This window comes from Lygodium microphyllum, chromosome 9, assembly GCF_053477565.2.
Source record: "Lygodium microphyllum isolate KBCC chromosome 9, Lygodium_microphyllum_v1.1.10, whole genome shotgun sequence".
Taxonomy (NCBI): domain Eukaryota; kingdom Viridiplantae; phylum Streptophyta; class Polypodiopsida; order Schizaeales; family Lygodiaceae; genus Lygodium; species Lygodium microphyllum.
Genome location: NC_141143.1, coordinates 131,627,679 through 131,640,992, shown reverse-complemented (window position 1 = coordinate 131,640,992; position 13,314 = coordinate 131,627,679). Strand labels below are relative to the sequence as shown.

At 41.4% G+C, this 13,314-nt stretch overlaps 1 pseudogene across 1 annotated transcript; it reads right to left on the bottom strand.

Annotated features, from left to right (window-relative positions):
• Positions 1-10,693: 10,693 nt before the first annotated feature.
• On the bottom strand, positions 10,694-12,908 carry LOC148031596 (uncharacterized; annotated as a pseudogene). Its single transcript, XR_015691919.1, has 2 exons — positions 12,040-12,908; positions 10,694-11,843 (listed from the first exon to the last, which is right to left on the bottom strand). The product of XR_015691919.1 is annotated as an uncharacterized LOC148031596 (transcript).
• Positions 12,909-13,314: the final 406 nt, after the last annotated feature.

Here is a 13,314-nt window from a genome sequence, read left to right as displayed (position 1 = left end):
ATTTCCATAGCAAGACTAGTACGAAAATCAACCCACACAAGCTTAGCCACACTCACACATGGCTCCCCTCATGGCTCAATGCACTTTTGATATTCTCCAAAAAGTTATTTACTCTACATAATGTAATCTACATGAAGATGTTAATAGTAGAAATAAAAAAAAGTTATTTCAAAATACTCACGTAGTAGGCTACAAAATAGTTGCTATGTCCTCTACAAGAAACTATCTAGCATCTTTCCCATGCATCCTTGGTTATCTACTCTCTCATATGGACATCTTTTTGTATAAGACCCTTGTGCCAATGCATACAAGATATCCCCTCTCCTCTTGCTGCTAGTGGAACCCACTTCAATATCCATTTGTATGAGTCTATCTAGGGTACTTATGCCATTGCTCTCTCCCTCTTCTTTGTCATTTTCATTATCCTCTTCCCCTTCCTCCCCCCCTTGTTGGGCTGCCCGAAAATCTACACCATAAATTGCAACACAATATTACCTAGTGAAGTAAAATGAGCATCTAATTTATAACTAAACACCCATTTTCATTTCTTACATTCTCAAAGGTCCTACTTCAAGGGATGGATGTGCCCCTGTGGATAGCCCAACCACCACGAACACTCCCTATAATCATAAGCACTAATTTCTCGTTCCTTCCATGAGTTTGGGTAGATGCCCCCTAGCATCTCTATATTTCCCGACATAACATAGGCTTTGACATGTCTAGACCTCCCTCCCTCTCTAAGTTCTTCACCCACCTACACCAATCTCCTTGAGGATTCTTCTAGCTATGGTTGTTTCTCCACTTTCTTACTTATTCTCACATCTTTTCATAGGCTATGAAATGCCTCATCCACATGTCTAGTCCAAGCATCCCTTCAGTACTTACAAAAGTTTGAACATAACTCAACATCAAGATACCTACAACTCTTCTATAAGACTCTTACATGTCTACAATAGATCATCCTAGTACAATTCCTTACGAGCATATATGAGCATCGTCTTGGTATCTCAAGTTTTGCTAGTAATCGAACATGTGTAAGATCTCATTTTTTCCTATAGCCATCAGAGAGGTAGTTCTATCACCAAACTTAGCTTGAGAGCTGTGGTATCTCAAGTTTTGCTAGTAATCCAACATGTGTAAGATCTCCTTTTTTCCTATAGCCATCAGAGAGGTAGTTCTATTCCTAATGCTACTGCCATGGAAATAATAGTCATGAAAAACTAAACAATGAACCTTCCAAGATTCACCATGGATACTGCAAGAATATAAAGGTTTTCCTTCGTAATTAGTATCACACCCTTCTTTGTTTAATTATATGAGAACAATAGCTAGAAGGATCCCTCTCCATTTGTAGGAATTGCAATAATGAGCATCTTATATGCTCTACCTTTGAACTACAGGTCTATTTATTTAATGATCTTCTCATACTTGACACGATACTCTGCATCATTGAGTAGTGTTCTATCCACATTAGTAATTGTTCTTGCACATCATGTGTAAATAGACCCTGCAATTTCAAGTCATGCTAAAGTGGTAAATCTAAGTATTCTAGGTACTTATGGTAACTTTAATATACACTCTGGAAACATAAAATCAACAAAAGAGAATGGGGCACCTTCCATACAAGTTGTCCCAATAGCATGGCTAGGGCATTGCACCATGTGGCACCCATTTGTCTCTTTATAGTCATATCATATTCTACCCATTTGGACACATCATGACCCAAGTTTCTCATTACTCAAGTTTTGCTAGCTAGCCCAAACTTTTGAAATAGAATATCTCTTGTGAAAGTGTCAAGGTAACATTGGTCCCTTCTATCTTGTAAAAATGGACAAAACTTAAAACACATGGCTATGCACAAGAGAAGAGTAGAGAAAAGATAAAACTATATGAAGTAGAGCACTCTAAAAGGGTGGATTCAAACTTACTCATTTTGGGCCTGTAGTAGTGCCACTAATAGCTCACCCTCTTTCTCCTTTGTAACCTCAAGATATTTGCATCACACTCTTATGCGGCAGATTTCCATATAGTATGAGTAAAGCAACACATTGGTCAGGGTGTACATTGTGTGACTACATATGCTAAAAAATTGTTGTATAAAATGCATACTTTCATGAATGCGGCTGTACCATGCCTTAAATTGATTGTTTCCATCCTCAATAATCAATTTTTTTTCCATGAGATCCTCCCACTCAATTCCATAAATTTCATTTTCGAACTCTTCATTCTTGGTGGCCCAAATTGGCCCCCATTCCTACAAGTTGAGATTTGTCACCCCTCCATGATCATCTCAAAACTTGAGCGCATGAAAGACATGAGAAAATGAGTACTAGTAGTCCTAAAACCATATCTATCAAATACATATTTGAGCTTTTTGAATTGCATGCGCATGGTCCTTATTGCCTCATTAGAACTAATCTACACAGACACTAATGGAGGCTGTGATCCCCTCTTGATGATGAATCTATCAACCACATCATGCAAAATGTCAATCTCTAATTATTTGCCCAGTAGTCTACCATGACAAGGTGTATCAACAACAATATTTCCATTTCCACATCAGAGTCATATGCTTGGGATACAATCTCTATATCAACTACATGGGATGGGCCTACATCCTCTTAGTGAGCACTGGGTCCAGCATTGTTCTGACTAGTGATGAACTTGGCCATTCTTGTGTGATAGGCTCCACATGCACAATAGGCTCCTCTAATACTAAGCAAGACTCAAGGGAAATTGTATCCCCTAGTGTTTTGGAAGTGGCCTCCTCACTTAGTGTGCATCAAATAGTCTTAGATCATATTCCATGATCTCGTGGAGAACATGGAAAGAACATGTTGTCTTCTTTGATGGGCATTTACGAGGACCCATAGGGACCTTGAAATTTTTATGCATTGAACACAACCAAGAGAACTAAAAATTGGTTCATTATATGATATGACAATAGAGATAAAACACAAATTTATACTCACACATTTTTTCTCTTACCATCTCTCTCTCTCTCTCTCTCTCTCTCTCTCTCTCTCTCTCTCTCTCTCTCTCTCTCTCTCTCTCTCTCTCTCTCTCTCTCTCTCTCTCTCTCTCTCTCTCTCTCTCTCTCTCTCTCTCTCTCTCTCTCTCTCTCTCTCTCTCTCTCTCTCTCTCTCTCTCTCTCTCTCTTATTGTTTTCAAAGAAGATCCATGTAAATACCCTACTCCAAGTCCATAATGGATTACCCATACATGATAATGATTGTGTCATCGCATCACATACATGGAAGGCTCCCTTCTTTGATTGACTGACACAACCTTTAACACATGCATCTTGCGTGGTTAGGGTCAGTTCCTACCATCCTCGTCTTTGCACAATGTATGTCACAAACATAAGTCCACTCATTCTTGTGTCAATTTGCAATTATAATCCAATGATACTGATTTAGCAATCGAGTTATCCTCACTCACTTGGTCAATGGAAAACAAGTTATGTATATTGTTGCTTTATCTATGAATGCCTAACATATGCATGTAGTGAATGAAGAGTGTGCAAGCAGACTTTATCTAAACAATAGTGATGAAGCACATACAATCCTTCTTTTTTCCATGAACACAAAACTAGTATGATGCATTATTGGATCACAAAGCTATTAGCACCAAGTCATCCTCCCTTGTGCTACTAATAGCAATATGCAACATGAAGATGATCCCCAAATGACATTATGTGCTAAGAAAGATAAATATTCATATTGAAAATATGATTGAAAACATCCCTAATATGACATGATTGCTACCACGGCATATGCATATCTTACAGTAATACCCCATGTAGTTTTAAATACTTTTCTGTAAAACCTATGCACAAATAAAATGAATTTATAACACTTTCTAATATATGCACAAACAAAATGGCTATGGGTTAACAATACTAATTTGGATTTATAATGTTCTAATGATAAAAGATACATTTACTCGAAACTCAGCTCAAACTCGCACTTGTGTCACCATTGCTACTCGATCTTATCGAGCTAGCTCCTCCATCAATCTATCAAATCAAATGCAAAAAAGGTTGCAAGCATGATTTGGTTGTCAAAGTAGAGGCTATGTTGTGAAGTCCATAATGTCCATAATATTAGAATCATTGCTGGTGCTCTATCCACCAATCATAATTAGAGTCTCATTAGACCACTCAGACCCTAAATCCCTTTCACTAGACAAAATCCAACTAGCAAGATCTAGCAAAAGTTTACATCCCATACCCTTAGTTTTCCTCGTGTATATGTTCTCTTTAGCACTTCATAAGGTTTATCCTATCTAAAGTAGTTTCTCTTAATTGGAAATTCCATCCATGAGTTTGAGAGTTTATTAGATATCAACTTATTTTGTATTCTTGGTAGGTGGTTGACATAGACATTTTTTCCCTTACCATATTCACTTATACTTGCTTCCTATTGAATAAAGTAATTCTATTTGTCTATATATATATCTTTATTTCTTCTCACCCTCTCTTTAAATCGAAGGTAGAATAACCCAAGAGGTTTTATGTTATGATATAATATTATATAGCCTTCTCTTAAGGGCACTATTCTAGGATAAAATATTTGTTAGTTTGAATATTCCACTCTAATTATAGTTATACCAAAAGCTTATGATGGCATTTATTGAAGAATTAACCATCCACTAAAGTTAATTCCCTCTTTCTCTCTCTCTCTCTCTCTCCTCGGGGAAGTTACTATACGTATATCCTCTACATCACATGCGTTCGAGGCCTATTTATAAATATCCTTATTTGTGATTTCTTAATGAATAAAACATAACCCTTTTCTATTCAATAGGTAAATAATCCCTTTATATTACACCTTTTTGTATGTAAAAAGTGTATTAAAATGGTATTTTAAAAATACCTTATTTTGAACCCACATTGTCGAACGGTTTCGAAAGCAAAGTCGCGACCACAAAGGTTCTTAAGAAATTCCAAGATAGAAGACTCCTCAATTCCGAAGGTCTTCAAATGCAGGTGCTTACTTCCTTAGGTGTTAGAAGAGATTAGGATGATGACAATAAAATTCATGTCACAATTATACCTATCTCAATTTGCAAAATTCTCATAGCTGAAGACTTTTCGCAACTATCAGAATTGACATTACAGCTCAAGCAACAGTCAAAGTCACTCAGAAATATAGCAGTTATATCTTGTTGTAAAACTCCTTAATAACAAAGACGCTCCAAGCCCATTATAGGCAAATCTTGGCAATCCTTATTTTCGCATCAAAGAGGTGAATTCAACATATCACTTTGTTTGGTTAAAACTTGCAACATCTTCTTAAAAACAGTCTGCACATGGACCATAGCAAATGAGCTTGAATCCCAAAAACAGGTTGAAAACCTCCAACAAATGCATTTCCTGCTCAGAACTTCAAACTCTTCCCATTTTCTTTATGAAAAGTTTGGCTTCTCTGGATATTTGCAGCCAATTCCTGCATTATCACACTGGCAGCATAGTGTCCAGCTCTTACACACTCTAGTATGGTCTTTCCTTGCACCCCTGTTATGTTTCAGAAACTTTTTTGTTGTAATAATGATTATCCTCCACGCATAGATACATGTATGTGAGTACCACAGAGACAAGAGCCATGAAGGGTACTTCTGTTTCAGAATATCCCTTGAAATCTGATTAGTGCGTACAGGGTACTGAATATGTTCTGTTTTTGTGCCAATAAAGCCTCCAAGTAAGGTAAAAAGGATTGAGATACAAAATCAAAGGGTTTCCCTTTGTGCTGGCACCTCTGACATGGACAACACGTTCAGGAATTCTTTCACACTCAAACTGAGCAAGCTTTTCAATCAGGTGATAGTCCTCCAGAAGAACAGGACCTCTAGTGCTAATAGTCAAGGATGAATTGTTGTTTCATACTGGGGCACTGGAGTTTGTGGTGAAGAAGGGGGAGTTGTAAGCACTGGACAGACGGAATTCATGGGGTCCATGATGACAATGCTGCGACAGATTGGAATATCACATGCTAGGCTGGAGAATGAATTCATCAAGCTAGTTATGACGTTTCAGCATAGTCCGTTAAATCTCGTGTTCACCTCTAGAATGTGCATCATAGCGCTTGGTATCGGCAGCTTCCATCTCCTCAATGAAAACTATTGATGGGAAAAAGTCGTCGGCAACTCCCAAAAGCTCTCTGACCCACCTTCTCTCTTGTGTTGTCATTCTAAGCCTGAATTCTGCACATCGAGTTCCCCCAGATCCCTGACCGATCGAAGGGAAAAAAAAACACAACTGATTCTCTGCTTTTTTCTCTTCAGGCTCCTCCCACAATAGCCAGGCCAGTTGCCACCGATTTATCGAATGAACTGGTAGGCCCTTTATTTGTGTTTCTACCTCTTCCACCCGAAGAAACTAGACCACTCACCTCCCTTTTTCGTGCCTCTTCCCACAATTCGCCGCCCATAGAAAGAAACATAATCCTTTGCTTCTGAACCAATAGTATCACTGAGCCGTTGTAATAAGGAGAATCTGCTTCTTGATATTGTACGATATTGCCAATGCATCAGCATCATCCACACCATCCTGGAGACCCAGCAGCAAAGGTATGACGACAATGACATGAAAACATTGTTTCTCCTTGTGAGTTCATAGAACTCGGTTCAATACAGCTTGAAGAACACGATTGTGAATCACATCATCATCATCAAATCCAGATATGAAAAATTGATTCTCAATATACACAAAATGTTCAGCTTGGTCAATGAGGGTACAATAAGTTGTATGGATGCTGGTTTCCTCAGATTGACTGGTACCACCTGACCAAAATCCCACACTCCTTAAAACCTGACAAGCACACTTCACCCGTGGACCAACTTGGCCAGCTTCATCTTCAATAGAAATCTGGCCCTCTCTTTCCTGAAATTGCCACCATTCTTGGTGAAATCCATTTACAAATTCATTAAACTTCCCAGCTTGCCAAGGTTCACAGTTCATGTAAGACTCCACAAATTCTTGATCTTCTAGCACAACTGCCACCTCAGAGTCTCGGGAACCCAAGAGACTTCTATCATTTATATTTGTAGAGCCAATCAAAACAACCCTGTCATCAATTATCGTGATTTTGCTATGTACATAAACCTGACTAGTAACTAGTGAAGAACTTTCAGACATTTTTCCATAATTTTGGAGCCCATGCTCAGCATACCCTGGAAACAATGCATTCCACAAAACTACTTCACGGACTGGGAGATTATCAAACACTTGTTGTGCATCCATGAGCAAGCCACATTTCGCATATAGATCAACCACTGTGCTACTAATGAAGAGGTCCATTTCCAAACCCTTTTGAACTATTTCACCATATAATGCCCAGCCCATATCCACATCTTTCTGCTGTGCACAAGCCTTGAACAAGGCAACGAATGTAACTGTTTGGTTGAACACAGTCATCTTGCATTTTCTGAAAGACCTGGAAAGCATGTGATAAATCCCCCATATCAACATAGCCAAGGATAAGGGAACTCCAAGAATACTCATTGCGTTGTGGCAGGCAGTCAAACATGTGCTGAACATCAAGCAAGCTCCCACATTTGGCATTCATGTTCACCAGTGTGCTGCCTGGATGAAGACATCTTCCAACCCAATTTTCACTATTTCTAGTGTTTATTTCTCAACCTGATTCCAAAGCTGCTCTATCACCACAAGCCTTTATACAAAGAACAAGTGTAACAGCATCTGCAAGCATACCTTTGATCTGCATCTCTAGCCCATAATCGGCATATCCTGAAATGAGTGCAGCCCATGAGACTGCATCTCGAGTTACCAATCTATCAAAAACTCCATGTTCTTCTACAAGCATGTCACATTTAGCATACATGTCAACCAGAGCATTACGGATAAGTTCCTCTTGCACCAAATCCCTCTTCACTATATTACCCATGCAGAATAAAAGTGCAAACATAACGACTAAGTATGTACAAAGTATCAAATCCCACACATACAACTTTTTGGTGGATTCCACACCTCAAATGCGCAGCAGTACGACATCCACCCCCTCTGATCTTGCGCATCCTCCGGATGGGCCAACTACCCATGATCATTGTCGTCAAGATCCACGAATAGATCAATCTCTTCATTGTATATTTCCGGTATTTCAGCAAGATTATATGTCATATCATCTGTCTCTTCTATTGGAGTTTCTTCTCGTTGCTCTTCTCTTGCAAATTCTTCCAATGCATAATCCTCATCACCCCTTTTCTTGAAAATCTTGATTCTTTTTCCTGCAATAGGCACTCTAAGCACTGTCCCATCCAATTCTGTCAGCTCATATGTTGCATTATCAAAGACATGTCTGACTATGCATGGTCCAAACCATCTTTTCACCATCTTCCGAAGTACAGTATGCTGATTTTCAAGGCTGCTATCAAAGACTAATACCCAGTCTCCCTCTTCTATTGCTTTAGGCCGCAAGCAATGCCTCCTGTCAAACCTGTCCTTATTTCTTAGTCTAGCAACCTTCAACCTATCAATAGCTAGCTGAATATCCTCTGGTCTTCTCTCCAACTGCCGGATCCGAAGAGCTAAGAACTCCTCCCTCGTCAAATCCTCCTGCCAAGGTAAAACTGACCAACTCAAAGCACAAGTCTCAGTCGGCATAACCGGTTTCTGACAATACATCAACTCTGCGGGCATATATCCTGTGGTAACACTGTGAGTCGTACGATCAGCCCACAAAGCAAATGGTAGAAGTCTCAGCCATTCTCCAATCCGTCCTCTACATGCTTTGGCTAATGCTTTCACTATCGACGGATGCCCTCTTTCACTCTTCCCATTTCCCTCTGGATTGTATGCTGTGGTTAGAGCCAACTTGATTCCTAGTTGAGAGAAAAACTCCCTAGCTTCATCTACATCCAATTCACCGCGATCTGCAGTGATCTTACCCACACAGCCATACCTACAGAAAATTTCTTCCAATAAGAACTTACACACTGCACTAGTGGTCTTCATTCTCAAAGGTCTACCCTCAACCTGATTGGTAAGATCCTCTCTAGCCAAAATAATATACCTCATCTGCCATAGACCCATAGGCATAGTAACCAAGTCAACTACCCACTTATAATGAATGCATAGCGGATAGGTCGGATGAAGCTCATCTCGATAACGCACTACCGAATACATCTGGCAGTCTCTGCAAGTCTCTACAAAATGAGAAACATCTCTATACATGCCTTTCCACCAATATTTCTCCTTGATTTTCTCATAAGTAGCCCACACTCCTCTATGACCATCCCAAGGACTCTCATGAAACTCCCTCATCACCTGTAACTGTGTCTCTCTATCGCAGACAACCCGCAAGGGTAATCCACCTCTTTGCTTCAGGTGCTTCCAAAGAAATCCGTCCTTGAGAAAATAACCATAGGCTTTTCTTCTGATCTTCTTGAACTCTTCATATGTCCATTCATCTCTTTTGCTTAATGTACTAAGGTACTTGCCAATCTGCAACCAATCTCCAACATAGAGTTCTTCTATGAAAGCCACAATATCATAGACATGGCAAACATGATCAACCATAGCGGCTGAAATTTCTGCATCATCCTTTTCTGCAAGTAGTGTCTCCTCATCATCATATCTGGCTCTAGACAACATATCTGCCAGTGGATTATCCTTTCCTGCTATGTGTTTAAATTCTGGATCTAATGACTTGACGTATACAATCCATCTCAGCATAGCTATATCCGGAGTAGAGCAACTCGTAATCATACCTATTAATGGCAAGCAATCTGCCTCTACCACAACTGAGGCTCCAATAAAGTACTCCTTGTCACATTTGAGAGCCGTAACAATCCCCAGTAACTCCCTCTTGATTTGCGGATACCTCCTCTGTCTCTCGTTGAGGACTTTCGCCCCAAACCGAATAGCATACATGTTTCCATCTGCATCATCTTGACCCACAGCCCAACCTATGCCAATTGGACTAGTGTCAACTGTCAATACAATAGGCCTTCCGCAATTATAATCCGCTTTCCTGAGAGTAGGAGCGATCTGCAATAACTTCTTCAATTTCCGCATGGCTCTAGTGTAGCTCTTATCCCAATAAAATTTCTGCCCCTTTTGAAGCAGCTGATATAAACAACCTGCTATGTGTGCAAAATGGGGTATCCAAATCATATAAAACACACAAGCTCTAATGAATCTCCGTACCTCTAAAGTGGTAGAACAATACTCTGTAATCTTGCCTATAGCATGCACCTTCTCATGTGAGGGTTTCTCCAAAAACAGATTTTTGCCCTGATAGTGTCAAGTTCACTTCTTCTAGCCTGGCCAAAATCTTTTCACAAGCTAAAATATGATCAACCACAAGATATCTACATCCCTACTCATTTAGACTCTCATTCTTCTCGTCACCTGGAATTGTCTGTTGTGATAAGAAGCATGTGTATGTGTTACTACAACTGTAAGGTCTCTTAGGTGCAAAATTGCTTGCTTTCAAAATTCTATATAAAAGGATGAAATAGCCTAGGAAGTATGGGCAATAGTACAAATGGAGGATGAAATGAACCTAAATAAAAAATCTACTGATGCCAAGCTGTATTATGAACACTCATCAAATATCGTTCTAATTTGAGGAAAGCAAGTGGAGGTTGTTGGTGAGTCTATTTAAAATGTCAAAGTCCCCCTCTGACACCAATTGACGGATTTAGGGTTATAAGAATGCACATACACAACTTGAAGAAAAAGGAGCTTAAGAGAGCATAACAAAGTGTATTGAGTAGTATCAATAGAGAAAATTTACAAGACTCAATATGCCCTAAAGTGAGTAGGCCCACATATAAGACCACGGGGGGAAACCTCCTAAAGAGGGAACAAGTGCCCTGGCAATCCTAAGTATGTTCCACACATCACTATTGAAATATGGTAACAAAAGTTACTTTCACAGGATGAAAGTATACCGAAAACTATACAAAATGCTAATATTTAGTTGTGATTGTCATGGGTCCAAATCTTGGCTAAACAAGCAAATATGGTAGTATATATGGTGGAAAAGCACACCTGCACTCCAAGCTAGAACTAGTTTGGGGTGGAAGTGAACTTTTGACACCATATATGATGCCATATAGATGATAGTGGGTTTGGTTAGCCAGGAGGTGCTCCCATGTGATTCACAGAGTAAAAGATGATGTAGTTCGGGAGGATAGCCCGGTCGTCGTAGACGACGAGCTCGTCGTAGTTAAGGACGGGCCCGGGTACACCTTCAACAGAGTGGAAGCCGGGGGGAGGCTTGCTGAGCTGGGTGAGGTTGTGGGTGGACCGGTAGATGCGTCCCGCGAGGACCTTGGTGGCCAGCATGACCCTTAGCTGCTGGTGGTTGCCGGCGTTCATCCTGACGTAGTCATGGGCTTTGCTGCACGTCGCGGAGACGTAGATGCCTCTGCCGAAGCGCTGGAAGCGCGAAACGCGGCACTTGGCCGTCCGGAAGCCGCCCTCCAAGATCCCACATAGGCCGCAGCCCTGATGGAGCACAGCAGGTCATCATCACGATGATCCGTCGATTGCAGGCGGCCCAGCAGGTCGCACATGACCGTGGTGCCGTGGTAGCGCTGGAGCTCGTTGCCGTCCTGGAGCACCCGCCGCCTCACGTCCAGGTCTGCCCCCTCCTCCTCTTCCTCCAGCTGCTTGATCTTCGGCATCTGCTTCTTCAGATCCGCTCTGTACTCCTCGGATTTTCTCCTCCTCCACCCCATGTTGTTGACCTTGAAGATATACTGCACGACAGGCGACTCCATTGGCCGCTTCCATGCAAGCTTGAATTTCTCAGCCACGTGTATCCATGTGTCGGTGCTACGCTCATCCCCCGTGTTGAAAGTTATCTCAGTCACTGCATGACGATGTTATGTCAAGGTCACTCATCAAGATCAGATCGCAATACATCGTTGCCACAGAGAGACAGAGAGAGAGAGAGAGAGAACTCTCTCTCAAAGATAAAGGTCCGATACTAACCTGCTTTGCAATTGGGCAGGCAGAGAGAGACAGACAGACAGAGACAGAGACAGAGAGAGAGAGAGAGAGGATACACGGGTGCGCTCGAATGAAGTGCTGTTCCAGCTGATCGCCGCCGTTGAACACCCCCACACACTGCGAGCACTCTCGAACGTTGGAGCCGTGCACTGGCGTGCGCCATCGCGACACACGTGTATGGGAGGGCTTATCCCACCGATGCTGGTGAAGGGCGTCGAAGCTGTTGAAGCTCTCGCCGCAATCGTCGCACGACACTTTCATCGTCGTCAGCAAAATATCCTTACTGTTGATCGGATCCTTCCGATCATGCGTCCCGCCAACAACATCATGAGTGCTGCCGCCACTGATCAAGGTCATGGCAGCCATCAATCGATGGCTGAGATCATTGGTGCCAACATCCGCCAACCGATGTCGAATTATTAATGCCAACGTCTGCATAGCCGCAATCCCATACAGAATTACTAATGCCAGCGTCTGTATAGCCGCAATTCCATACCGAATTATTAATGCCAGCATCTGCATAGCCGCAATCCCATGTCGATTTATAATTAATGCCAGCGAGGAGACCGGCATAGCCGCAATTCCATGCAGATCATGGCTGGTATCCCTGCAATGCTGCTCCAGCGCCGGCTTGCTGTCGAAGGAGCGCCCGCACTTGGGGCACTGCAACCGATCCCCACTTGTAGTAGTAGATGTGTGAGAAGCAGCGAAGTGCTGAAGCATCGCACCCTCGCTCGAGAAAGACCGATTGCAACTACAATGCTTGCACCTAACGTCTCTGATCGCCATTGCCAATCTCTCTCTCTCTCTCTCTCTCTCTCTCTCTCTCTGTGTCTGTGTCTGTGTGTGTCTGCGCGTTTGATAACTCGGTTGTGAGCCACATTTATCTACAGAACCCATCTTGACTCGACTGTAGCTCGATGGCCAGGAAAAGATTCCGACAGTGGCATTCGAAGTCTCCAGGTCTTTTCTTTTATTTTCTTTTCTAAAACCCAATTAATAGCTGTAAAGTTATATATTCTTTGACCCATGCTCATTTTGGATTTCAGAAAACTTTCAGCGCGAATTGATTATTTCACGAATTTTTACACTCCGTATGTTGTCATTTGTGCTAGTTGTGGATGTGTGTGTGTGTATAGTGCCCTATGTATTGAGTATAGTAACTCCACATCATTATCTCATGGAGAATTTTATAGGTATCCTTAAACTTTGTTCTTAAACTTTGTTTAACGCATGCTACTAGCTAGCCTTCCACTTTGGTCCTCAGCAAAGGTTTCACAACAAACTTGTTAAGAAGGGAAGTAAATGCTTCATTTTGCAGGATTTCACAG